We start from the raw sequence: 27,332 nt of genomic DNA, 5'->3' as shown, positions 1-27,332 counted from the left end.
GCACTATTCCTGGAGGTCCCCCACAAACAAATATTTTCCCCAAAATCAAGACATTAAAATTTACAGAATTGCTTTCAAGAGTTGTCTGGAGATTGATGCGAATACGAATATGAATACGAATACGAATACAAATACAAATATGACAAATATTTATATAACATTTTCAACAAAAGTTCCCAAAGTGAACTGTCCCCAAAGGGCTCACAATCTAAACAAGAAACATAAGATAGACACCAGCAACATCCATTGGAGGGATGTTGTGCTAGGGATGGATAGGGCCAGTTGCTCTCCCCCTGATAAATAAAGAGAATTGCCACTTTAAAATGGTGCCTCTTTGCTCAGTTAGCAGGGGACATAGCCGATGCCAATGCCTGGGGGCTCCAGACCAATCCTGAAGGGTTGCCAACCCTGGTAGCAGCATGATGCACTGTTGTGGCCTTCAGCTGAACTCCTTTGTGTTCTGAACTTCTGAAGTCAGCTGGTGGAAGTTTGGAAGTTCTCAGCTGCCATCTCCCAAGTTGTCTGGCTCCACAGATGTTTGGAGCCAAAAAGAAGCGTTTCTGATTTTCTCACGGTGCGCTCCCTTCTAGGTTTGGCAGTATGATGAGAACATCCCTCTCTTTCAGAAAAAGCTCCTGCAGCAACAGAATTGGGGGTGGGGGGATGAAAACTTCGGTTTCTTTCTTAACCAGTTTGCTTACAAGTCGCATCCCCTTAGGGTACAGGAAGATTACTCTCTGTCTCAGGCAGGGTGCTGAGTCATCAGAGTCACCACAAGGGAAAACAACTTGTGAGTGCTGGATGGGATATTCCTTGTGAAATGGGTGACCACAGAGCTCAGAAAAGGCCAGTGGTGAAATGAAACTCAGGAGATCTGGGGGTGATGTCCTCAGTCATACAAATAGATTTTGCTCACAGCCCTTTGCCCTGTACCTCATCCAGTGTCGCCCCCTGTGTAGATTTGCCATGCCCCCTGACATTCCGGGTTTCACCTGGATTTCAAGCATTGATTTACTGCCCCAAGCAGTAGTGCACTGGAGAGGCAGGGTATAAATATTTTAAATTAATTAATTAAATACATCTCACCCAGATTGCTTAGCCCACCCCAATTCACCCGGATTCAAGCTTTAAATAAATCAATAAATCAATAAATCAATAAAAGCTAAGCTCTAGCCAGCATGGTGTAGTGGTTAGAGTGCTGGACTAGGACCGGGGAGACCCGAGTTCAAATCCCCATTCAGCCATTATACTTGCTGGATGACTCTGGGCCAGTCACTTCTCTCTCAGCCTAACCTACTTCACAGGGTTGTTGTGAGGAAAAACTTAAGTATGTAGTACACCGCTCAGGACTCCTTGGAGGAAGAGTGGGATATAAAATGTAGGTGATGAAGATGATGACGATGATGATGATGATGATGATGATGATGATAGCCCTTGTAGAAGCAGAGTTATGGAGCAAAACGTTCAGTCACTATTCTGCTCAAAAATTATTTTCAAGCCAATTTACACAATGTGCAAATTAGGCACCCAGATTTGGAAAGCCAAAGTATGGCAACCCTACCACTGTGCAGCTGGAAATGATTCTTGATGGTAGCTGGAGCTTAAGGGATACCACACTGGGATGTGTGTCAGGCCCAATGTGTCACATTGGAGTGTCCCTCCCTTCCAGTTGCCTCAGCAGGGGCGGAGCCACCATTGGGCAAACGGGTTCAAAGAACCTGGGCCACCACCAATCAGGGGCCGCAAGGGCGGCCCCAGACACGCCCCCCATGTCTGACATCAGATGTGGGAGCGTTATTTCAGTCCCAAATGGGGCCATGTGGCCCTGTTTGGAGCCGAAATCGGCCCGCGCTGTGTTTGGCAGTGTGGCCGGAGTGACAGGGAGAGCCACTCCTGGTCTCGTTGCCCAACACAGCGTGCGACCCCATTTGGGAGGAAGACCACATCCCCAGTGTCTGACGTCAGATGTGGGGGCGGGGCCAGACGGCTGTGGCGGTGGCCGCACACGGGCCGCTGAGAGCCTTCTTATGCTCCTGTTCCTCAGGCACAGGTGTAGGTAGGGGCACAGGGGGCAGAGAGTGCTGGGTCAGCCCCTGCCACCACAGACCCCATCCCACCATTCAGGGCTGCTGTTCCTTGCCCTGCTGGGGCATGCTGTTCATATTCCCTGCCTCACCCCACCAGGGTTGTGCGAATAAGGGATATGAGTGGGGAAGTATGCAGGAGTAATTGGGAGCCTGAGTGCTGGAGGTGCTTTGATCACTTCCAACTTAACCTACAATGTAAGTTACAGCTTAGATTGCTTCTCCACTGCTTATTGATACAACCGTGGTTAGTCAAACTGGGTGTGATGTAATTTTGTTTTCTAGAAAGTGAAGCGTTATTAGCCAGTAAAAATAGGTTTCACACATGAGCACTATCCATTATTATTTCTTGTTTACACAGTCAGACAGGTGTTATTGACTGGTTTGTTTTATCCAGACATCGAGTCCTTCCCAAGGACCTGGGATGCCAGAATTTTATTGTCAATGGTTATAGATATCGTCGCAGAATATAGGCTGTTCCCAGTAAAGCTGCTTTTTGTAATTGGCTGATGGTGATTTCTGTGGCCCCTATGGTGTTGAGGTGCTCTTCAAGGTCTTTTGGAACTGCACCCAGGGTGCCAATTACCACTGGGATTATTTGGGTCTTTTTCTGCCACAGCCTTTCAATTTCAATTTGAAGATCTTTGTATTTGGTGATTTTTTCTATTTCTTTTTCTTCTGTTCTGCTATCCCCTGGTATTGCTATGTCGATTATTTTGACTTGTTTTTCTTTCTTCTCCACTACAGTTATATCTGGTGTATTGTGTGGCAGATATTTGTCTGTTTGTAGTCGGAAGTCCCATAATATTTTTACATCTTCATTTTGTTCAACTTTTTCAATTTTATGGTCCCACCAATTTTTGGCTACAGGTAGCTTGTATTTTTTGCAGATGTTCCAGTGTATCATCCCTGCTACCTTGTCATGCCTTTGTTTGTAGTCAGTCTGTGCAATCTTTTTACAACAGCTGATTAGGTGGTCCACTGGTTCATCTGCTTCTTTACAAAGGCGGCACTTGCTGTTTTTTGTGTATTTTTCTACTTTGGCTCTTATTGCATTTGTTCTTAGTGCCTTTTCTTGCGCAGCCAGTATTAAACCCTCTGTTTCTTTCTTCAAGTTGCCATTCTTAAGCCATTGCCAGGTCTTGGTGATGTCTGATTTTCCACTTATATTGTGCAAATATTGACCATGCAGGGGCTTATTTCTCCATTTTTCTGCTCGGTTCTTGACTTGTTCTTTCTTGTAGGCCTGCTTTGTTTCATTGGTGTTGAACAGTTTCGCGTTATTGACCATTTGAAGTGCATCTTCTTCACTGTCCTTGATATATTCTTCAAGGCCTCTTTTCTCCTCCTCTACTGTTTGATGGACTTGCAGCATTCCTCTTCCACCTGAGCTGCGAGGGAGGTATAGCCTATTGACATCACTGTGGGGGTGCAGAGCATGATTGATGGTCATGATTTTCCTGGTCTTACGATCTAGCGTCTCTAGCTCTGCCTGGGTCCAGTCTATTATTCCTGCAGTGTATCTGATAACAGGTACAGTATAGCCCAGGTGTTTATGGCTTGTATGGTGTTCCCGCCATTGAGTTTGGACTTGAGGATTTTTCTAACTCTCCTGATGTATTCACTTCCAATTTTTCTTTTAACTTCAGTGTGTGCGATGTTATCAGCCTGGAGAATGCCCAAGTATTTGTAATGTTCTTTCTCTTCCAGGTTTAATATTATTATTATTTTACATTTATATCCCGCTCTTCCTCCCAGAGGAGTCCAGAGCGGTGTACTACATACTTGAGTTTCTCTTTCACAACAACCCTGTGAGGTAAGTTAGGCTGAGAGAGAAGTGACTGGCCCAGAGTCACCCAGCAAGTCTCATGGCTGAATGGGGATTTGAACTCGGGTCTCCCCGGTCCTAGTCCAGCACTCTTAGTCACTGCTTGCATGATATTCATGATCCTGAGACCTGCTAAGGTAGCCAATCACTGATGGCTGTTCATGACCCCAAAATGGGACTGTTAGCAATTGCAGCCATTGCCTGCAGCTCACCAGAACCACAGAGTACTCTGGTAGGGAGCGAGAAGGGAAAGGAGTTGGAGCTCATTCGTTATTTTGTTATTAGTGGAAATAATTGGTTTGATCTGAGCCTGGCCTGAGAATCATGCTGAGCACCCACCCACAGCTGGGGGTGCCATATTGTCCTTCACCTCAAGAAGCAAAATATCTTGGACTGTCCCTCTGTTAAATACATTAAAAATCTGGATAAATGTTGGCAATTGCAACATTTTAGAATTTGTAAAGCTATGCTGGTCTAATTTTAGATATCAGCCAATCAATATGGCAAATCACATCAGAAATAAGAATCTCCTGCTTCCACATAAGGATGAAGTACTCAGATGATGTGTCGGGGGTGGGGGGGGCACTTCAATTTTATTTGTCTCTTTTTATTGTATCTTTCCCCCCTTTTCTTATTTTTTCTTTTTTCTTTTTACCCTATGAGAAGGGTGGGTGGGCGGAGCCTTAAGAGCCAAGAGGCTCCTCCCAGGCTTGCTTTGCTCACCACTTGGGGGGGGGGAAGCAAGGGGGACAGCTCCCTTGACTCCCCTGCCATGACCCTCCTGTTCAAAATCCAACCAATCTCCAACTCCCCTGACATTTAGGGGCTTTCTAGAGGAGCCCCTCTAGGGGCTCTCTCCGCCATTTTTTGTTTTGTTTTTCTGGATCGCTTTTGCAAGGGTGCAACGCTGCAATTAAAATCTCATTTTGGAGCAGCACTTTCCCCACCATTGGTTTTTGTTTGTTTGTTTTTGCTGTAGTGCTTGTGCAAGGATGCAATGCTGCAATTAAGTTTTTGTTTTTGAATGGTACTTTCCGTGACAGCTTTGTGCAAGGGAGACGAGAGAGAATTTTTTTTTAAAAAGACATCACTTCATCCCCCCGCCTCCTCCACAACCCCATTGGCCCAAACTGGGATGGGAGGAGAGGCCAGATAATGCAGTTCAAGGAGAATATGGACACCCACCACCTGGAAACCACATTGCAGTGGACAGCAATATGAATGGCCATCAGGCCTACCACGAAGCATTGAACAACCCTTTACTCATGGCTTGAAACTGTTGCACCATTCAGTCTCACCTTGCAACACTTCTACCCTGAAAAGCCAAAGAAAGACAATCCTTGAAATCCTGGTTCCCATTTCAAAAATCTGGAATGTGGCCACCCTAGCAACAGCCTGCAGTCAGGGATTTCAAGGCTGGATCCCCAGATGTTGTTGGACTACAACCCCCATCATCCACGGCCACAATGGTTTCAGGGAATGATGGAAGTTGTAGTCTAACAATATCTGGGGACTCACTTTTGAGAACCCTTGGCCTACAATGTTCCAGAAGCGATATATTTCATTAGGATGCCTTCAGCTATTTGCATTCGGGATCTGCTTAGGGTGGAACATAGTTATGTCATCTGAACAAACTAAACTTGCATATGCCTGCATCTGATCATCGTGCAAGGAAAAGACCTTACTCAGCAATGCAACCCTTCATCTGCAGCTTGAAAAGTGCTGAAACACCAAGGCATGTTTTACTGCAGCATGGGAGGAAGCGAGCAGCAGAGATCTGTTGTAAGGGAAGGCATGGTAGATGGATCTCGAAGGAGATTTACATTTTAAAAAAAAAATTCCAGAGGCACTCTTACCCCTAGACTTCGAGGTCCAAAGACTCCCTGGGGACCCTCAAATCCTCTTTAGTCTGTTTTGGGTGGTGTGGTTTGTGTCCTCAAGAATCTACGTGGAGCAAGCAGAATTGTGGAATCCCCCAGTGTACCTTAGCAAGTCCCTCTTTCATATGAGCCAGTGCATCTGTTAAAGTCTGTGGACCAAGCGCTGCTGAGTATTTCCACATTTTAAGAGATCAGTTCAGAGGAGTTCCTGTGCAGGGCCTTTTTGGTGGTTGTATTAAAGACTCTGAATGTATTTGCCAAAGGGGAAATGTATTTGCCAAAGGGGACCCATCAAAGTTGTCCTCCAGACTTCTAGAGTTAAATGTAATGCTTTACATTAATTCTGAACATAGCCTTAGTTGCGGGGGGGGGGGGGCGGATTGAGATGATTCTTGATATTCATAACACAATTCCAAGCAAGTAGTGAACTCAGGTCAATGCTATTTAGTTTCAAAGTAATTCTGAACACTTGTTAATGAATCTCCCATATCCTTTTCCAAATAAAAACAGTACATGTGATTGAACTGTTTCATTGCATTTTAAAAGTGCTTCAGCAGACAAGCAGGTTACAAACCTAGTGATAATATGATGAAATAATGAATGCACATTTTTTAAAAAAACTGGGTGCCTTTTCTACTTCCTTGATATTGAAGTTGTAGGGTATACACCTCAATTGAGCTGAAAAAAACCAAGTCATTAACAACAAATGTCTGTTATGGATGATCATACTCAATGTAACCTGATCACTCCTCTATGTTGTTACTTGTGACTGCTGATGACATTAAAGTATTAATGTTTTTCAAAGATCTATAGTGGACTGACACATAGAATCAGACAAAGCTTTTAAAAATTGTTCTGGTTCCCTTCTCTGCACCCAGGCCGGCTGTGATTGTCAATGTACAAATCGCTGACCAAACTCTCCTTGTACTCTAGCAGTACACACCTGATGCACTCAAGACCCTGGATGACCTGAAGGTTTAGGGCAGGCCCCAACAAAAAGGGGAGGGGGACGGGTCCATCTTTGATGGGATGGGCCAACTGATATGGCATTTTAAATACAATTTGCACTACTTATACTGAAGTAGACCAGAGAGCAATCTGAATGAATGCAAATGTTTAAGCTTAAAGTCCTAAAAGAGGAGTGAATAGTGCAGCAACGTTTTTTATTCTACACAATGGGGAGATGAGGAAGACATAACCACCTCAATAGGGAGAGATCATCTCCCTCCTCCTCTGCCACTGGCAATATTCTGTGGAAGAGATGTGTCATGCCTAGTTTAGCTTTATCTTTGGGTGGCGGTGGTGGGGGACGTGGGCACAGGGGCTGGAGGGGGCCAGCCCAGAGATGGATTTGGGCCAGAGGCGCTCTTACCGCTGGACTTCAGGACCCAAAGTCCAGGGCCTCCACACCCCCTGGGGCCTCCCAAATCTTCTTTAGTTTGTCCCAGGTGCTGTGGTTTGTGCCCTCAAGAACTAATGTGTTAAAAAATGATGCTGACTTTGCTGGGGGGTGGGGGGGAGGATCCAAAGGCCTTTAGATCCAAGCTCCAAAATTACCTAGGTGCACGTCTGAAAAAATGCACACACACAAGCAAACAAAAACCCCATGAAACAGTCTGGCCTGCTTCTGTGCCTCTGACAAAGGACTGATACGCAGCAATCTGTAAGTGAAGCTTTTCATGGCAAGGAGCTGAACATAATTACTTGATAATTGCTACAGATCAAACTGATGCTAAAGGTATAGGGGCCAGTTAAAAAGCTGGTAACGCTTTCTAAAGAAAGAACAAAAACATGTGGCAGGAAAAAAATAGCAAAGGGGGAAAGAGTGGTGGAAACGTGTGTGAAGAAATAAAAGGAAAAAAAATACAACAGAACAAAAGTAAAGGGTGGGAAAAGAAGAAGTCAGAGAAAAGAAGATGCTGTACAAAGACTCAGCATCAGAGGGGAAAATAATCTCTGTTCATAGAGGGTTAAAGGAAACTTTGCTCCTACCTTTCCTTCCCAAGGAAATGTAATGTGAAGATGTGAAACCAGGACTGGAGATAATATCCCACCATAGATGGGATTGAGAAGGATTGGGTTACAGAGCTCAGCATGTAAAGTTCTACGGGAGGTCACGAGTGGATTAAAGAATTCCAGTCTCCATTCAGTAGCCAGTGAACCAGAGTTAACAAGGATGTTGTTATGGAAGTGGACAGGTGGTGTCAGGAAAAAGGTGTGTGTCTATAGATGAGGGAATCCATCTGCAAAGGTGGTTGGTGCGTAGGCAGATGCTCCTCTAGGCTATGGAACACAGGCAGTGTGTTTTTGATGTCCAAATGCTCATTCTGATCTCTTGATTCCCTAGATGCATAAGCTAATATATTAGGGCATTAACGAATGGCTTATGTTTAAATTGGAAGGTTCAGGGGAGGTCCTCGGAAGACTGGCCTGATTGCAAAAGCAACCCAGGTGATCATTTGTGGAAGGAAAGGAAGCTGTATTTATAGCGGCAGCACTGAAGCAGCTCTCAGTCTCCAAGAGGTATGCCGCAGAATGGTAATAATGGCTTTCCATTGATACAGCACTATAGAGAGTTCAACAAAGCCCTTGACATACAGGGTCCAGCAAGATGTTACTAAAGACTCAGACACGGTTCCTCCAACTATATGGAACCTCCACTTTCAGAAGCAGTATGCAGTTTCCTAGAAACTCATTCCTGAGGCTGAGAGAGATTGTGGCTTGTTGAAGGCTTCATAGTAGTGAGTACACAGCTGGATAGGGATGGTGGAGGTCAGGTGAGATCTGAACCAAGGACTTCCTACTTCACAGCCCAGAAGCTGTTCTCACATGCAGCCTAACCCAGGCTAGGGAAGCCCAGCTTGGGTTAGGTTGCATGTGAGAACCGCCAGGATCTGGCCCAATCCCAGCGGGGCAGTGCCACCTAGCCCATATTTTTAACCCACCTTTTAGCCAGGGTTAAAGATGTGAGTGCTCGCTTAACTCCGGCTTTGGAATCATGTGTTTGCTCGGGCTGTGTTCAGCCTGTGTTAACCTACCTTCCCCCAGACAACCTGTGTGCTCACAGCTGCACACCCACATGGCCAGTGCTGCCGAGAGCAGCACAGATGAATCTCCGTGCTGCTCCTGGCAGTGCTGGGAAACAGAGGCCAGGACTGGTTGTCTTGGCCTCCGTGAATCCCATAATGCACAGCATGACACGCGCAATGCATTTGAGGATTCCCCCAAGGGACAGGCTCTCTAGTAGTAGCTCAACTCACACACAAGCCCATAGCCTGGGTTAAGGGAGCCCACAGTCCCTTAACATTGGCTAACAGCTGGGCTAAGAATTGGGGCCTGATCCTGGCAGTTCTTATCACGTGCTGCCTAACCCAGAACCCAGCTAGAATCCGACTAGAATTTGAGTTGAAAATTGCAGTTCTGTCACTTCTGAGTCCTAATCTCCCAAATGCTAGCAGCTGTTCCAAAATCTACCATGCTTTCAGTGAATCTACGTGTGATGAATAAACAGGATGGATGTTGCACCGTCTCAACTTTTCCATACCAAACTATCCATCTTAGTAAAAGATTGTGCCGCTGAGTTGGTGTCAACTCCTAGCGATCACATTCCATGTGATTTTCTTGGTAGAATACAGGAGTGGTTTATCAGTGCCTCCTCCCTTGTAGTATGAGATGATGCTTTTCATCACCTCCCTATATTGTTGATGCTGCCCAGTATAGGTGACTACAAATGTATTTCTTAGGCACAGTCTGGAAAGCACACTGGCGGGGATTTGAACTAACAGCCTCTTGCATTCTAGGCAAGCTGCTTCCCCGCTGTGCCACCACAGCTAGATCCATCTTAGAACAAAAGGGAATATGGTGAGAAATAATCTTCGTGCTTGTAAACAAAACATACCATGTGTGAAATCTCTGTTCTAATATTTTCACACTTTCCCACCAAACCATTATTCTTCTGGGTAAAAAGCACCAACATAAGAAGACAGTTTATGCATACAGTCCCTACAACCACAAAGCCTATGATGCAGTGCTGCCATGAAGCGAAAGAATGCCATGTGCGTAGAAACACCTGTGGCCTTTAATGAAATAAAAGAATGTCTAAGATGAGATTAATGTACACACAAAAGTTCACTAAAAGATCACTAAAGTTCAAATTGGCATTCGTATTCTCTCCAGAATGTCACTGCATCAAACAGCACGTCAAAACTGAATGCCCTCAGTAGGTTTTACACATGTCCATTTATCATCTTTGTTCTTAATAAAACAACAACTAAGAGTCATCAACAATGAAAGCGCGACTTAAAAAACACACCACTCTTTCAAATACACCTTCTTTATCTCCTTTCTTTTCTTTTTGCTTTAGAATGAAGCATAAACCTATTTGTGAAATACAATCCTGTCAAGAATGAATTCCAGAGAACAGCTATTGAGGAAACTGCCGGACAAAGGTAAGGGTTCTTTCGGCTTTCGAACACTGGAAGAAAAGAGGGGGCCATCTAGCACACAACTCAGTGTGCTTAAATTTCATTCAAATCTGTGGCATCTGAGTGTCACAGATGGTTAGGGGTGGCCCAAGGTATTGTGGCAAAATCCTGCCTTGCCCCATGGCCCTGGTTAGGGTCAGCCCCCTTTCCAAACCAACCTTTGTAAGCATTGAAAGTGCACCGCAGGACAGGGAGGAGGGAAAGTTGCTAGCAATCTCCTCCTTTCCTCTCATGCTTCTTGCAAGCTTTTCAGGGTGTGTGAGGAGAGGTGCTCCGTGCTCCTTGCAAAGTTTGTACAGCTTAGGTTGGTTCCAACGAGATGCTCTGTTCGTGCTGGTGAAAGGCAATCACCAATCACTAACCCCAATAATCTGCCACCTAAAGTGACTGCCTCACCTTGCCTTGTGAAAGGGATGCCCCTGCAGATTGTGGTGATAGATAATGTATGTTTTAAATGGACACAAGCTAATTATGTTTTATAAAATAGCTGGACTTGGATGGTTGGTTGGTTGGTCCAAACAGATAACCTTGAGCAGGTATGGCTGTGTGTGTGTGTGTGTGTGTGTGTGTGTGTGTGTGTTTTGACAAAGCATTGTTGACGAGCAATCAGCTTTGCATACATGTATCTGCCAAGCAGTTGCTGAGCACACTCAGGTAACATTGGAGAAAGTCTTGGTCTATTGATTTTGGGAGGGGAAAAGACCTGAATTCAGCCCTCCATCCAAAGAGGAGACTGGTGCTGTCAAAGCTGATTTTGGCAAGCTCATGAAGGATGGTCTTTATTGCCATGTCCCCCTGAATTTAGGGTAGCCCCCGGATTTTGGCTCCTCCACCCAGCTGCTAAATTCCACCCAGATTTACATGGATTTCAATTGCGCGGCCTGGATTGCCCGGATTTCACTCTGGATCCGATCACATGGGAGGGCCGAGAAGGAGGGGAAAGTATACAAACCTGTCAAATAAATAAATAAATGCTAATTAGTTGTCACATAATTTGCATAATATGCAAATTGGCCACCTGGATTTGGGAAGCTTGACTATGGCAACTCTACTACTAGTCTTGGTGGCTAGATGCTGCTTCCAGATTCCAAGGCTGTGACTGGCAGCCCGAATAAGTTACTCATAAGTAGACCTATTGAAATTAATGGGATAAGTTACTCATGACTAAAACATCCCATTAATTTAAGTGGGACAAAACATGAGTAATTTAGTCTGGCTGTCAGCCATGCAAATGGTTCCAGGTTCAATCCCTGGCATCTCTAGATAGGACTGGGAGAGACTCCTGCCCGAAACCTTAGAGAGCTGCTACCAGTCAATATAGACAGTACTGAGCGAGATGGACCAATGATCTCACTCAGTAAAGGCAGCTTCCTATGTTCCATTATGTCTCCGACTACCAGCTGCAGGGGAGCCCCAGGGGGAGGGAGGGCATGCCTTGATCTCTCATGCTTCTTGCTTGTCTTCTTTCCAGATGCATCTGGTTGGCTCCTGTGGAAAACAGGATGCTGGATACGATCAACCTTGGACCTTTCTTATGTAGATCTATGGACCTAATCCAGCACAGACTGCTGTTCCCACAATGCAGCTAGGTGTGAGGCTTTCGCCTTTCTTGGGCTGAGGTGACTGTGTCTGGGAGTGCTGAGGAAGAGAAACTGGGAAGCATGTGAGTTGGAATCAACAGAGAAGGAGCAAAGCTGGCCTTGGAGGGGAATGAGCTGGATAGTCATCCAGGGCTCCTGCCTGAAGCAGTGGCAGCTGGTGCAGGTGCCACTGGGGAGGGGGCGGCAGGGGGCACCTTTAAGTGTCAATTAGTGGGTGCTTACCTCCCGTCCCACTACACCTGGAAGCTCTTCCCAGCAGCGGCACGCCGCCCAGCACCCACTGCAGTGGAGGATCGGCTCTGCCACTCAACCGGCCTCTGCCGCACATGCGTGGAGGCCATTTGCTGGTTACACAAATAGCCTCCACCAGCTGAGTGGTGGAGTTGATCCTCCACCACAGTGGGTACTGGGCTGGGCGGCACTGCTGGGAAGAGCTTCCAGGTGTGGGCATCCAGGAGGTAAGCACCTCCTAATTTAAACTTAAAGATGCCTCCCCCCACACACGCCGCCTCCGTGGCAGTGTCTGCACCAGCTGCCCCTGACCTGAAGGGAGTGCCAGGCTGAGCCTGATGGCTCACTGTTTATTAATAGGGGTGTGCACAAAACCGGCTTGCCCGGTTCGGTTCGAGTTCAAACTGGACTCAAACTGAACTGAGCATGTTCGGTTTTGTATTACCTGAACAGACCCTCGGCCCGGCTTGAATTTAGGCTCGAAACCCTAACCCTAATCCCAAAGAACACTTACCGTGGCTAACGGTAAGAACACTAACCGTACTGCCGTGGCTGCATGGGGGTCTCTGCCATTTCCCCCTCCCCCTGCTGGCCTTTCCCCACTCTCCCAAGGGCTGTTTCAGCCCATTTTCAGGCTGTTCCGGGCCTTCCTCTGGTGGTGGCAGCCATTTTGGAGGCCACTGCGCATGTGCTCTGGCCATTTGCGTGGCCATGCAGGTGGCCAGGGTGCATGCGCAGTGGCCAGGGGGAGAATAGCAGACCCCCACCCTCTTGCTGCGACAGCATCCCTGGACCTAGCGTTGAGTGGGGATTTTTCAATTTTTAAAAAAACTTCAGAACCCCTGAACCGGCTCCAAGCTGGCCCGGGAGGTTCTGCTCAAGGTCAAGCCAAATTGGGCCCAGTGCGGCTCAAGGGAGGGCCCTCAAGCTGGCCCGGTTCAATGGCAAACCGGCTTGACCTCTTCGCACATCCCTATATACTGAGTGCACTGGCTGCAGTGAGCTAAGGAGAGAGAAAAAGAGAGGAATCTAACAGGGGTGCAGGAAGGTTGAAGGTGGCTCTGAGGGAGAGAAAGGAAGGAAGCACCCAGCCAGTGAACAAGGTGCTTGCCAGCTGGGAGAGCTGATGGGTGGGGCATCCATACCCTAATGTTTCTGACACCGGTGCAGGGGGCGCAGCTGGCACCAGAACACTGACACTCCACCCATCACCCTCTTACCAGCTGTTGAGCACTTCATTTAACAGCTGGGTGCCGGGAGTGGGGCAGTGATGAAGATCCCCAGATGGCCCCTGCACACTGTCGGCTAGTGGACATTAGCCCCCCACCCCGCCCCAGTTCAACGGTAGCTACGCCCCTGAGTGTAACCTTTTATTCAAAGTTCTACAGGTTGTTTTGGTACTAACCACAAACATGAACTTCCATCAGTTATCTTTAAAGTTTGTTTCTTTTTTCCATTTGCAGTATGATGGCATTTGTCCTAGATAAAAATCGCTGCAATGAGTTGAAGCGATGACTTAACAGATGATAAACTAACCATGGGCTTGGGAGGAGCTACTGAAAACATTCCTCGGTACATGGGGCCATAGCTCAGTGATAGAGCATCTGCTTTGCATGCAAAAGGCTCCAGGAAGGGCTGGCAAAAAAGACTCCTGCCAGAAACCTTGGAGAGCCACTGCCAGTCCATGCAAGCAAATCTGAGCTAGATGGACCTATGTTCCACCCAGGTTGATATTGATCCTAGAGCTGGCTCTGGTGTGTTTGTTGCTCAAACACAGTATTGGTCTGGTTGCTGGCCACTCTTCATTACTGCTCCACATGTTCCCAGGAGAACCTGCCACCTCCAACAGATAGGTTGTCCGATGGCAATGAACAATAATCCAGGCTGAATTAATTTCAGCATTTGACCACTGAAAATGGTTACACAAAGCTGAGGGGAGATCATAGCATCTCTATAGCCCAAGCAGTAGGCAGAGAAAAAAGATCATCATGGAGCTTGGAAATCAATATGGAATGCCTTATGCCAGGGGTTCTAGGTATTATTGGACTACATCTCCCATTGGAGCTGGCCATTGTGGCTGGATGATGGGAGTTGTAGTCCAACAACATCTGGGAACCCAAGGCTGAGAAGCCCTGCCTGAAAGTATGATGAGAGGACAAATGTGGCTGTAGAATTTCCCAAGGTTTGATCAACTCATTGGCCAGCTTGAGCAACCCTTTGGACATTCCCAGCTCTTGGTCTGCACCATCATCAACCCAGCCATGGCCTTCCCTTCAAGGACCACCTTGTGGCTGTACAGAAGGGCGGGTGGTAAAGCAGCAGAACTGAAATCCGCCCGCAGCATGTCTGTCTTGCTTGCAAAGAGACTCTGAGGCGCCTCTTAATAGCCCTTTAATTATACATCTACCATCACTTATTCGTTTTATTCTCTCTCTCTTTTTTTAACCCTTCTTTTTTAAAGCTCAGGGTTCCCCAGATATGTAAATATACCACACAGAACACGGTCCCACTTAATTACAACTTTGAAAACACTTTGCAGGCAGCCAGGCTGAGCAGGATGAGACCCTGGGTGGGAGATCTTGTTTAGGGGTCCCTATCTTAATCAAAGATGATCTCCCAGGGAATGCAGTGCAGTCTTTCTTGGGAATTTCAGGCAACTCAGAAGGCTTAGTTTAAGTGCATGGGGAAACCCCGTCGTCTGTACAATTCGCTGTGATCTGGGTGACCGCAATTGGCAATTACTCACCGTGGAGGTGGGATTAGTTTGGTATGCCATGTTTTGTTTTGGACTAGTCTCTGTGGACTGGGGAATGCTTAAGGGCTGGTTTTCTAAGTTTAAGAGAAAGTTTAAGGGCTGGACTTCTAAGGGGTGCAGCTGGTCCAAAAGCAACCCGGACTTGGAGGGTCTTGGGAACACTTCACTCATATTATGATTATGGGTAGTTGGTTATCAGCAATGGACCCGGGTTGCCTGGAGGTCATGCCACTAACTTACAAGCCTTTAACCCCAATTCCAGATGCATTGAGATGAATTGGTTGTGAATACTCAGTCATGAAAGGAGGGCATTCTGCACATGCTTAAGTACACTGGCCGACATCCAAGCATGTGGTGCAAATGTAAGGATGTTGCACTAGTTCATGAGTGTTTGGAGGGAGGGCAAGGAGTCAGGTACCTCTGGATTGAGTCACTCCCATTGAATTCAGTGGGGCTTACTCCCAGATAAGTGGGCATAGCTTCTTCCCCCCCCCCCCGCCCACAAAAAAAACCCCAACTCCCATGGATGCTACAAGCGTTTCTGTTTCAGACTAGTGTTGCATGAGTGCAAACATCCTTGCATTTGTACAACAAAATGCACAACTTGTGGTGCACTTCCTGCTGGGAAACAGCTTCTTCTGTCTGTTTGCATTGTAGGGAATGTTTGCGCAAGAGTGACTCTCTGGGATTTTGTACAGCGATGCCATTTTTGTGCAGGCGCATGAATTTGTCACACAACTGCAATGTTAGCCTGGATGATGGCCACTCTTTATTTCCAGGAGAGTCTACACATTTCCAGGAGAGTCCACCCCTTCACAATAGACACAAGGCCATAGTTGGACTATAGGAGATTGGGGCTGGAGAGGAACATGGAAGGCCGGCCCTCTGACCATGCTAGAAACATTTTTTAGTCCCATGATGGACTCCAAGATTTTGCTAGCCAGTGTCCATCTCTTCTAACTTTTCTTGGCAGCTACAAGAGCAAGAAGCCTATGGGCATTGTTGTGCTGTTTCAGTCAATCAATCAATCAATCAATCAATCAAAATATTGATCTACTGCTTTTCAGTTAAAATATCCAAAGCAGTGGAAAAGAATTGGAAGGCCATCAAATTAAGCCGCCTGCCCCAAAGGCAGACCTATCCACCCACCAGCTGAGCTCCCTCCTATCCTCTGACCGACTCACGTAGTGCAGCACATAGGCAGAGACAAAGATGGCATTAGCAAGTGGCAGAGAGAAATTCTTCTCCTTCTCTCACAACACTAGAACCAGGGGCCATCCCATGAAACTGAAGGTCAGGAAATGTAGGACCGACAAAAGGAAGAACTTTTTCACACAGTGCCTAACTGATCGATGGAATTCTCTGCCACGAGATATGGTGATGGCCGCTAGCTTAGATGGCTTTAAAAGGGGCTTGGACAAATTCATGGAAGACAGGTCTATCAATGGCTACTAGTCTAGTGGCTATAGACCACCTCCAGCCACAGAGGCACGATGCTTCTAAATACCAGTTGCAGGGAAGCAACAGCAGGAGAGGGACATGCCCTCACCTCTTGCCTGTGGGCTTCCCAAAGGCATCTGGTGGGCCACTGTGCATGCTAGAAAACGCATTAGTCCTATTCAGACATTCTGCTGCCCCTGTGTCCAGATGTCTGTATACTTGTCCATGTTGTTGTATGAATGATTGCACCTGTGTTCATTTTTAAAATGGACCTGGGCACAGGCCCATCAAATGCATGATACAAACAGAAAGCGTACTGCTGTACTTGTGTTCACCATAACATGTGAATAATTGTGCCCGTGTACAGCTCTGTACCTCTGCCAGGGGCGTAACTATAATAGGGCAAGGGGAGACAGTTGTCTGGGGGCCCACTGTCTTGCGGGGGGCCCCAGAGGCAAGTCACATGACTGACTCCCCCAGCTATGCACCCGCCCAGGCTTCCTTCAGTTGTATTCATCCTCCGACCGAAACTGATGTGAGTGTTAAGACCTGGAGCTACCAGAACAGCATGTCTTTCTCTAGTACCATTCAATGACTTGCATCGTCCACTATTTACAAAACCTTTTAAAATATAATTTAGGATGATGTTCTATTGTGGCACATAGGTGTGTGTGTTTACTATGCTTTTTGTTACCACTATTCAGCCTCATTTAAGATTTCTTTACTTCAAGAGCTAAGCTTCAGTTGGGGGGCGGATTTTAAAATCTTGTCTCTGAGCCCACTCCAACCTTGCTACGCCCCTGACCTCTGCACAGATTGTATGAATGTTGAACATACAGATCGTTAGAATGTTGAACATAACATGTGAAAAGAGTTAGAATGCACTAGAAAGCATTGAGCGTAAGGGCAAGCTCTTCCAGACATGTGAAATGTACTTTTACACAGCTCAGATTTAAGAGTGCTGCCTGTCTGATGGCGCACAACTTCACAGGCAGGAAGGTGAAAACCATTTAAGTGGCTTTTCTATTTTGAGCAGAGTGGGGCAAATGTGATTTTTCTGCTTCTCTTGCCTCTCCCTCTCCACTTTCCCAGGGACTCCACTTTGTCTCTGACGGAAAGAACTCTGCTATTTTCCTTGTCAATCACCCTCCCTCCCCCAGAACCTGGGCAACAAAGCAATTTTCTGTCATTAGCAAAGAAAAGCCGTCACAAGTGGGGACTCAGAATGCTGTCAGATGTGGGTTCACCTTTTCCTGTCAGCTCTTTAAAAGCACTGACATATTCTTCCCCCCAAATTGTCTGCTTTGACATATCCAGCGGGTGCCAGCAATGGGTGGTTATGACAGAAGAAGGCATTGGGGCCTGAGTCTGCCTAGAAAACAGACCCGCTGGCCTGGAAGCCCCCTCCCCAAATGCGTAAGCATTGGCTGTGGTCCACAGTAGTAAAGAAAGGTCAGAGGCATTATAAAAACGATGTATTGTACAGCTGCAATTCTCCCCCCCCCCTTTTTTTTAAAGAAAGCACAGAGGCATTCTAGAATTATGGCAAATGTGCCGTGGTTCAGACCTGGTGTTCAAAGCATGCCTGGGACTGAACACCTGCTGAATTGAACCCTCTGGGAGCCTGCCCCCAAATGGCAAGGTAAGAAGGTCCAGCAGAGAAACAGGATAACAAATTGCTCACAGGAATGTACAGATATTGCCCAACTCCAGAATATTCTGGGTTTGTTTTCAGTGGATCATGAAAGTCAGGATATTCAAAACTGATCCAGAAATAGCCTGGGAAGTGATCAGCAGGGGAGAGCTGGTCTTGTGGTAGCAAGCATGACTTGTCCCCTTAGCTAAGCAGGGTCCGCCCTGGCTGCATATGAAAGGGAGACTAGAAGTGTGAGCACTGGAAGATATTCCCCTCAGTGGGTGGTGCCGCTCTGGGAAGAGCATATAGGTTCCTTCCAAGTTCCCTCCCTGGCATCTCCAAGATAGGGCTGAGAGAGATTCCTGCCTGCAACCTTGGAGAAGCTGCTGCCAGTCTGTGAAGACAATACTGAGCTTGATAGACCAATGGTCTGACTCAGTATATGGCAGCTTTCTATGTTCCTAAGAGACCCAAGATCTTTGGCTGCCTGAGGCAAAGGACGATATGGCACTCCCCCATCTGCAGGTGAATGCACCTGTGGGGTGTGTGTGGGGGGGGGCAGCGCTTGCCACCCGTCCCCTTCTTACACCCAAGCCTGAGGCAAATGTCCAGTGGAAGAGGGGCCACGGCTATAAGCTTGCCTAGAGGCCTCTGGGTCAGTTTGGAAGTTTCAGAACCTTCATATTATGAACTGGGACACCCTTTCACTCCTAGCTGGAGGCAGAGAAAAACCCAATGGGAAGGCCCAGTTTCAAGTTGTTTCCATGACGGTCATCTGCCCTGGATATACTCCACACACAGGAATGCCAAAGGCCTCAGTTAGGTTCGGGCCCGTCCGGACCACAGAACAGAGCTACTGCTTCTCCTCCTCGTACTGGGTCACACAAAGTGAGAGAGCAAGATGGTGAGTCGGGCTCCATCAAGGCTGCCAGCCAACCAGGGAAAGAACAACAGGTTTTCTTGTTTTCCAGCTAATTTGCAGAAGAGTACAAGGCAATGAATGACCTGTTTGTTCCCTCTTCCTCCAGCCTTCTTTTCATGTAATTTTAACTCCCCACCCTTCACTTTTTAGGAAATGCATATGCTTGCAAATCTACTGCAGCTAAAGCAGGAGGAGGCCACGTCCCAGATACTGCAGAGGATCAGGTCCGTGCAATTCAGCCGGTCCAACTCCTCAGACAGACAGGCCAGTTATTTCATTCTGGTTCCCCAGTTCCCTTCTCATTGATAGAACTGGCAGATTAAGGCTTAGCTCAGACCAGGGTCTGCTGTCAGAGGAGCCCTGTGTCAGCCCTGACCTCCAGGCAACAGTAGTGGAGATCAAGGCTTCAGGAGTCCCAACTCCCAGACTTGATCCAGAACCTGTAGCTTGGCTCACTTCCTTGAGTGAGTTGAGCTGAGTGATATCAGTACTGCATGTGTTAGTGTTCTCTGCCATGGATTAATTCATTGAGTCTAGTCTCAGTGTTCACCATCTGTAAAATGTGAAGAATATTTGCTAGAATGTCTCCTATATATTTTGGTTTTTTTCAATCCCATGAGTTGAGTTGAAACTATGGCTTGGCTTACTCTTTTGAGCAATCTGCTGTACAGGCATTTCATTAGTTCCTTCTTTAAAACTTTGGACCTGCGTAGGTCCCTACAAGAGAGAGAGCAGAAGTAAAGAGGAACATGGTCGTTTGTATATTAGCAAAGCTGGAGATTAGTTTTAGACTGTGTGGACTAGGTAAAGAGCCTAGAAACCAAATTAGATAGTATTACCTAGTGGTTGGAGGGTATGGAGCCAGCATGAAGAATTTCAAACAGAGAGTATTATGCGGATTGAGATAGGTGGCAAGAGTGACCAGCACCATGTCTCACTTCTGGGCACAAGATCTTGATGCAATTTCAGCCTGAGCCCAAAGTTCTAGTGGTAATTTATGTCTGTAAACAGGAGACATCTGAAACAGCAACACAACTCTCCAGCAGGCGTTCAAAGAGCTATTTCCAAGATTGGAAGTGGCTTAGTGCCAAGACCTCCAAGAGTGCCCCAATGAAAGATCATGCCAGATACAGACAGAAAATAATAGAGTTATCCCGGGGGTTGGGGCACCCTAATAGAAATTAACCCCCCCCCTTACTTACAGAGGCTTGTCCCTAGGTAACCAAGACTAGATTATGCATGAAATCGAAGATGCTAGGCTTCTGGACCACATACTTCCCACTCCCCAGTTTCTACCCACTCCCACTGTGGCCAGAATAAGTTCTATGTCTTGCTGCCCTATGAACACTTGAGATTCTCATCTGCAAGATGAGGAAGAGCACTACAATTATGCATGTTAGCTAGTACTTAACTGGGAGAACAGTGGCTTTGAAGTGTACTGTGCCTAGGCTGGACTGACAGGAAATGGGTCTGCAAACCGCTGCTTGGAGAAATGCTGCTACATGGCAACATGAAGTCTGGACTGTGTTGTGATATGTAAGGGACTGATGTCATGTGTTCATGAGATGCTTGCTGGACCTTGTGAGAACATGCAGTGGCCGTACATACACCTTAGCTGGACAGATGACTTTGAGCTCAGCTCCATTCCTGAACCTGCCTCAGGTTTCCCCCATTCACACTCACCTCCAGGTACTATCCCACTCCCCAAAAGTTGGTGACCATTGGCTCAATTTGTGACGTGAAAGCCATAGCCTCCACAAAGGTTTTCTAGGACCTGAGGTACACCTGTCCCATTATAACTGAGGTCTTTAAGCTGTGTGTGTATGTTTGTGTGTGTGGGGTGTGTGTGTGTGTGTGGTGTGTGCATGTGTGCAGCAGGTGTAAATACACACACACACACACACACACACAATGCAGACTTTGTTTGTATAAATAGTTCAGTGTGCCCAAATTATTTCCAAATGGGGCCAGGCAAGGCAGTGCTGGGTTGGGCTCAGGGGTGTCTTCCTATCTCTACATCTATATTAAAATTCAGAAGGAGGCTTGTCTCGAGTGAATTATGCACCAGAGTTCCCTACTTGTGCCAAAAAGGGCAAATCAAGGTCTTGGAATGGATCCCAGGATGAACCACTCTATTCTGCTGCTTTTCATTTAGCAGGAAATGGAACCCTTTAGTTTAATCCAACAGACTGGTGCACAACAGGTGAGATTTCCTTTATCCATTTGTATATAAAATAGTTATGGTCAGATACAGAGGGTGCCGGTGAGGGCGATGTTGGGGGATGGCGGCAGCGAGAGGTACCTTTAAAAAGTGATTACCGGTGGTCAGGGGTGTAGCGAGGTTGGAGTGGGCCCAGAGACAAGATTTTAAAATGGGCCCCCTCACTGAAGCTCAGCTCATGAAGTAAAGAAATCTTAAATGAGACTGCATAGTAAAAATTTTATATATATACACACACACACACACACACACACACACATATATACATATATATACATATACGCATGCCACAATAGAACATCATCCTAAATTATTTTTTAAAGGTTCTGTAAATTGTGGACGATGCAAGTCATTTCATGGTACTAGAGAAAGACATGCTGTTCTGGTAGCTCCAGGTCTTAACACCCACATCAGTTTCGGAGGATGAATACAACTGAAGGAATCCCGGGCGCATGCGCGGCTGGGGGAGTCAGTCATGTGACTTGCCTCTGGTGGGCCCCCCAAGTCAGTGGGTCCCCTGACAATGGTCTCCCCTTGCCCTATTATAGTTCGGCCCCTGCCGGTGGTACCGCAGGCACCTGCAAGCTGTTGTAAGCAGCGGTGCAATGCCCAGCATCCTACCCCATGGCTGCTTTGGCTCTGACACTCACCTGGCCTCTGCGCATGTGTGGAGGCCATTTGCGTGGTCAACATGTAATCACTTTTTAAAGGTACCTCTCGTTGCTGCCCCCGCCCCCAGCACGCCACCCTCACCGCTAAGAAGAGGCCTTCTAAGACACATAGCCTGTTGGACTGTATATGCCATTCTGTATCAGTCTCACTCAGTTGCTTGGACTCTTGGCTCTGAAGCCTCATTCCTACCTTACCATAATAAGTGTTTCACAGCTGGAGAGTCTGTGGAGGTCATATCTCAGTGGTAGAGCATCCGCTCGCATGCAGAAGGATAGGCTCAGTCCCAGGTATCTCCAGGTAGGGTTGGTAGGGGCTCCTGCCTGAAAATTTGGAGAACCCCTGCCATTCAGTGTACAATACTGAGCTAGATGGACCAACTGTCTGACTCGGTATATGGCAACTTCCTATGCTCCTATGTTCTTGGTAGGCTTTGGTTCCTGCATGTACAATGTGAAACCTTCTGCTGAGGGAGCTCCCTTGGGTATGAACCAAGCTAGAGAGTTCTATGGCCGTATTTGCACGTAATGAGGAACCGAGGGTCCAATGGACCTGCTGTTCCGCTCCCCTCTGCCCCCGCTGCTCCTGTTCAAATTTGGACGTCACAGAGAGCAATCTAACTGCAGTCAGTGAGACTGCAGAGAGGAGGGGAAACTGGCTGTGCAGGCTTCCTTCTGGCATGAAGGACAGCCAGCACAGCCAATCACAGCTAGAGAGAGGGAGGAGCTTCTTCCCTCAACTCTGGCTACAGCAAACGATGTAGACTACACACAGGCAGCATGGAACCTTAGGTTGGGGAGACAAAATTCACTACAACCCGAGAGTTCAAACTGGAGATAAAGAACTGAAATCAAGGGTCAGTCAGTGCGCGGAACTGGAGTTGCAAGCATTCAGACAACATGGTGAGGAAACCAGTGCCCTCTAAAACTACAGTTCCACGTTTCGTGCGAATGGGGCCTATGTGTTGGAGAAGACTTATGTGAATAGAAGAGTTGGTCAGGAGAAACCTGCTGGGCTGGCATGCTTTTGAGACCTGGATTGTATGATGTGTGCTATCTGATAATAAAACAACACACTTATAACAGAAGACTTAGCAGCATTTCCCCAAGCAGTGGTTTGCAGACCCATCTTTCTGTCAGTCCAGCATATGCACAGTATACTAACACCAATACATGGTTGAACATGTGTGTTCCATAAGAACACAAGAACAGCCCTGCTGGTTCAGGCCCAAGGCCTATCTCATCCGGTATCCTGTTCCAGACAGTGGCCCACTAGATGCCCCTGAAAAGCCCACAGGCAAGAGGTGAGGGCACTTTGTCTCTCTTGCTGTTGCTCTTCTGCAAGTGGTATTTAGAGGCTTCCTGCCTCTGAGACTGGAGGTGGCCTATAGCCACCAGACTAATAGCCATTGATAGATCTGTCCTCCATGAATGTGTCTAAGCCCCTTTTAAAGCCATCCAACCTAGTGGCCATCACCATATTTTGTGGCAGAGAATTCCATCGATAAATTATGCACTGTGTGAAAATGCACACAATGCACGTAAGTACAGATCTGTATGCAGGTACAGTTATTCCTATGTTATGCTGAACGCAGGTAGAGCAGTCCACTTCCTATCTATCCCGCATTTCTGGGGACCTGTACCCAAGTTCACTTTTAAAATGAACACAGGCATAATCATTCTCACAAAAACATGTATATGCGTACAGACATCTGAATGCAAGCACAAGCTGTTCGCTGGGGGTGTGCAAACAGGTTCAAATCCGTACGAGTTCAGTTCGAAGATTTGGGGTCAAGCCAAACTACACCCAGTTCGGCTTGACCCCGGACTGAACACCCCCGCTCCCAGTTCAGGAATTCGTTGAGCCATTAAAAAAACAAAAAACTTACCCCAACCAGGGTTCTTCTCCGAGGTGGCGGCGGGGTCCACGGAGGTTCCCCTCCATCTTCCAGCCTTCCTTTATGCAAAAATCACCCAGTTCAGGCAGTTTGGGGCCCTTTCCAGGCCTATTCCCCTACATTGTAGCCATTTTGGAGGCTGCCGCACATGCGCAGTGGGACCCTGCGTGGCCAGGTCATGACCCAGGCCACACAGAGCCCCACTGAGCATGTGCGGCAGCCTCCAAAATGGCCGCTGCACTGGGGAATAGGCCCGGAAAAGGGCAAGGACTGCCCAAACTTGGTGATATTTGCATAAATTAAGGCCGGCAGGGGAGGGAGAACCTCTGTGGATCCTCTGCCGCTTCCTCAGAGAAGTCCCCTGGAGGGGGTAAGTTTAAAAAAGGAGGGGAAGCTTTTTCGGAAAAAAGTTCGATTAACCTCCTAAACTGAACCAAACTGGTGGGGGTGAGGTTTGATGGGGGGGCCAAATTGGTCTGGTTCCGGTCCCATTCAAACTCAAACCAAACCAAACCAGGCCAGGCGGTTTTGTGCACACCCCTACTGCCATTCACATGACTGCACATGCACAGTCGGTTGGGCAGTGGGTGGGGGGAGGCAGGATTCAACCTACCTTCTCCCAGATGACCCTTTGCAGCCTAGACAGCAAGCAAGCTACATGCTCACATGACCAGCACTGCCAGGACTGAGCTGATAGACAGCGGCTGGGACTCTTTGTCCCAGCCTCCATGAATCCCAGCTTAATGGGAGATTCCCCCAGGGAATGGGCACTCTAGGTGTCCATCTCTGACACATGAGCCGGGCAGCCAAGTTAAGGGTGCATTTGCATCCTTAACCTCTTCTATGAGCCGGCCTGCGGCGCTGGGTTTGGCACCACAGCACTGCCAGGATCCATGCAGCTCCCGGCAGTTCTCACAGCTTGGCTACTTGTGAGAACAGCCTCATTGTCTGAAAAGGGCTTGAATCTGCTGTGGATGGAAGTTGTGGTGGGGGCGTAGAGGTCCCTGAACACACACACCAGGCTCAGTTTGGTTCTCCCTGTTTCCCCTGACCCCCGCAATTAATGGTGACCAGGGCCAAATGATGGTTAAAGGATCCTTTTTGTGCCATGCCTATATCATAATAAACACAACGGCTGGAGTTAATTATTGGAATAATTGATAAAATGTGTCACATTTCTTGTTGACACATTCACACCTTCTCAAAAAGGTTCCAGACGTGGGCCATAATTACACACACTCCAAATCAGCTGAATGGATCAGGCCAAGAGGAGAGTAATGAGAGGTCCAAACATTTGTCTGGCAGAAAATTACTTTCCCCCAATTACTGCCAGGCACTATGAACTGAACAGGAGAAAAAAGAGCAAGAAAAAGAGGTTGCAAGAGGAGGCCGGCTCTAAACAGTCCTCCTAATTCAGTATCAATGAGGTCTGAATAATATCATACAATAAAACAGATTTTCAGGTTAGGAGGGATGTCAGGGTTGTTTGACAGTGGAACAGTCCACCTTGTGCAGCAGCTCTAGGGTCTCCTTTGGAGGTGCTGGAGGTGTTCAAACAGAGCCTGGTTGGCCATCTGTCAGAGATGCCGTAGCACAGGGGTTCCCAACTGGTAGTACTGCAAATGTTGCTGAACTACAACTCCCATAATCCCCAGCTACAATTTATCATGGCTGGGGATGATAGGAGTTGTAGTTCAGCAACAGCTGCTGCACCACTGGTTGGGAACCCCTGCTGTAGCTGATTCCTGCACTAAAGGGCTGGTCTAGAAGATCTCCAAGGATGTTCCTGACTCTACAATCTTATTAAAGGTAAAGTGTGCCGTCAAGTCGATTTTGACTCCTGGCGCCCACAGAGCCCTGTGGTTTTCTTTTGGTAGAATACAGGAGGGGTTTACCATTGCCTCCTCCCACGCAGGATGAGATGATGCCTTTCAGCATCTTCCTATATCGCTGCTGCCCGATATAGGTGTTTCCCATAGTCTGGGAAACATACCAGCGGGGATTCGAACCAGCAACCTTCTGCCTGTTAGTCAAACATTTCCCCGCTGCGCCACTTAAGGTGGTTCTAAAATCTTATTATATGCCTTTTTTCCTGCTTCTTTTTAGACTGCCATCTATTCTGCCTGTCTCTCTTCTTTCCACCCAGCTAGGTGCTTAAGGTGGCTCGTCCAAGCAGCCCAGTTGGGGCCGAATGTCCTTTGAACCTAGTCATCCGAACGCTTCGGCATGTGTACAAGTTACCAGTCAACCTATGTTAAGGGAAGCTGCAAACTTCACATGCAGACCAGGGTTCTGGCCCATGGCCACATTTTGTTCACAAACTCCAGTGGTACGTTGGGAAACCTGGGTCAAGCAAATCCAGGCGGCTCAGTTTTGCAGCCCTCCCCCATCTTTTTTTAAATGGAAAAGGTTAAGTCAACATGCACACACAGAGTACCCTGTTTGCACACACACTCATGCCCTTCCCCAGGTTTTCCTCCTTGGCATATTTATTATTCATGGATTGCTGCTGCTTACTGCTGCTGCTGTTCAGTGAACATGGCAGCATCCGCGTGTGGGAGGCTAGACGCCAGCCTGTCTGTAAAGAACTCTCTTGTCTTGTTATTAACTTCTCCTTGGGCTTCCATTAAACCGGAGCTTCTGTACTTGGCTTCAGGCCTTTGCAGTTGTTATTGTGGTTTTTCGTTCTCTCTCTCTCTCTCTCTCTCTCTCTCTCTCTCTCTCTCTTTCCCCCACTTCCATCGCTAATGCATAATTACAGTTGTCTGGACCTTCATTATCTTCGAAAGTCTATGCAGGTTTATTACCTGGAACCTGCTCTTCCTCCTTGCCACCAAAGTCTGGTGGATTTTTCTGCAGGGAAGTAAAACCTAGGGCATCCAGGGAAACATTGCTCTAGCTTTCTAGAGATGTTTGAACATTAATTAACTTTTGTCAGCTTTGTATAGGGGACTGAATGCTTAACAGAAAGGGGTTTCAGACGTTTGAAAATATCCTTCAGTCTAATAATAACAACAATTAGCATTTGTATCATTTTTGAATATTCAGAGCACTTTTCATAATAGCCTGTTGAAATCATTACAAAAACCTCGCAAGATAAATCAAGAATATTATCTCCATATGGCAGGTCAGATGTCTGAGGCTGATGAAGCAAGATTTGAATGAAGACTTCCAGATTTGTCATCCATCCATCCATCCCTACTAAGGCACCTTTTAAAGTGGTGGTTCTCTTATATTTCCCAGAAGGAAGAGCAGTCTCTGTTCAACGCAGCCTAATGTTCCTCCGGTCCAGTGGCTATTACAGATGTTCTCTTAAGCCTTGAGCCCCTTCAGGACAGGGAACCATTTTCTTACTTCTTTTGCTACATAAACTGCTTTAAGGGCTTTTTTGATGAATACATAACACAGTCGTCCCTCACCAACTGTGAGGGTTCCATTCTGGGAAAACTCTGCGACTGGTATATTCGCAGTTGGTGAGGCATTAAAGTCAATGGAAAACAGAGGGTTAGAGGAAGCGTGGTCACTGAAAGACCGAAAAATAAAGAAAAAAATACCCCCCCAAGCTAAACATCACCTCGAATCCCTTAAAATCACCAAGAATCAGCAAGATGAGTGAGCAGATTGAAACTCTGGACATTTTAGAATGTGAGCCCTTTGGGGACAGGGAGCCATCTTATTTGTTTT

The 27,332-nt window shown here is 47.1% G+C and overlaps 1 protein-coding gene and 1 long non-coding RNA gene across 3 annotated transcripts in view; one reads left to right on the top strand and one right to left on the bottom strand.

Annotated features, from left to right (window-relative positions):
* The window catches only part of DLX4 (distal-less homeobox 4), an 88,128-nt gene that overhangs the window by 11,129 nt on the left and 49,667 nt on the right, over positions 1-27,332 (top strand). The window contains exons 2-5 of one of the 2 annotated variants that reach the window (XR_008309423.1): positions 8,195-8,315; positions 10,156-10,240; positions 11,748-11,865; positions 26,776-27,150. The gene's annotated coding sequence lies outside the window, so the exon portion shown is untranslated. Of the gene's footprint in view, positions 1-8,194; positions 8,316-10,155; positions 10,241-11,747; positions 11,940-26,775; positions 27,151-27,332 lie in introns of those variants that run through there. The other variant, XR_008309424.1, reaches the window with a different exon arrangement.
* On the bottom strand, positions 135-23,754 carry LOC128328852 (uncharacterized). The gene is made up of 2 exons (XR_008309425.1): positions 23,640-23,754; positions 135-635 (listed from the first exon to the last, which is right to left on the bottom strand). It is a non-coding gene; the product is annotated as an uncharacterized LOC128328852 (long non-coding RNA).

Source organism: Hemicordylus capensis, chromosome 6 (genome assembly GCF_027244095.1).
Source record: "Hemicordylus capensis ecotype Gifberg chromosome 6, rHemCap1.1.pri, whole genome shotgun sequence".
Lineage (NCBI taxonomy): Eukaryota > Metazoa > Chordata > Lepidosauria > Squamata > Cordylidae > Hemicordylus > Hemicordylus capensis.
The sequence above is the reverse complement of the archived record's forward strand: the minus strand, read 5'-3'. Positions and strand labels throughout refer to the sequence as shown.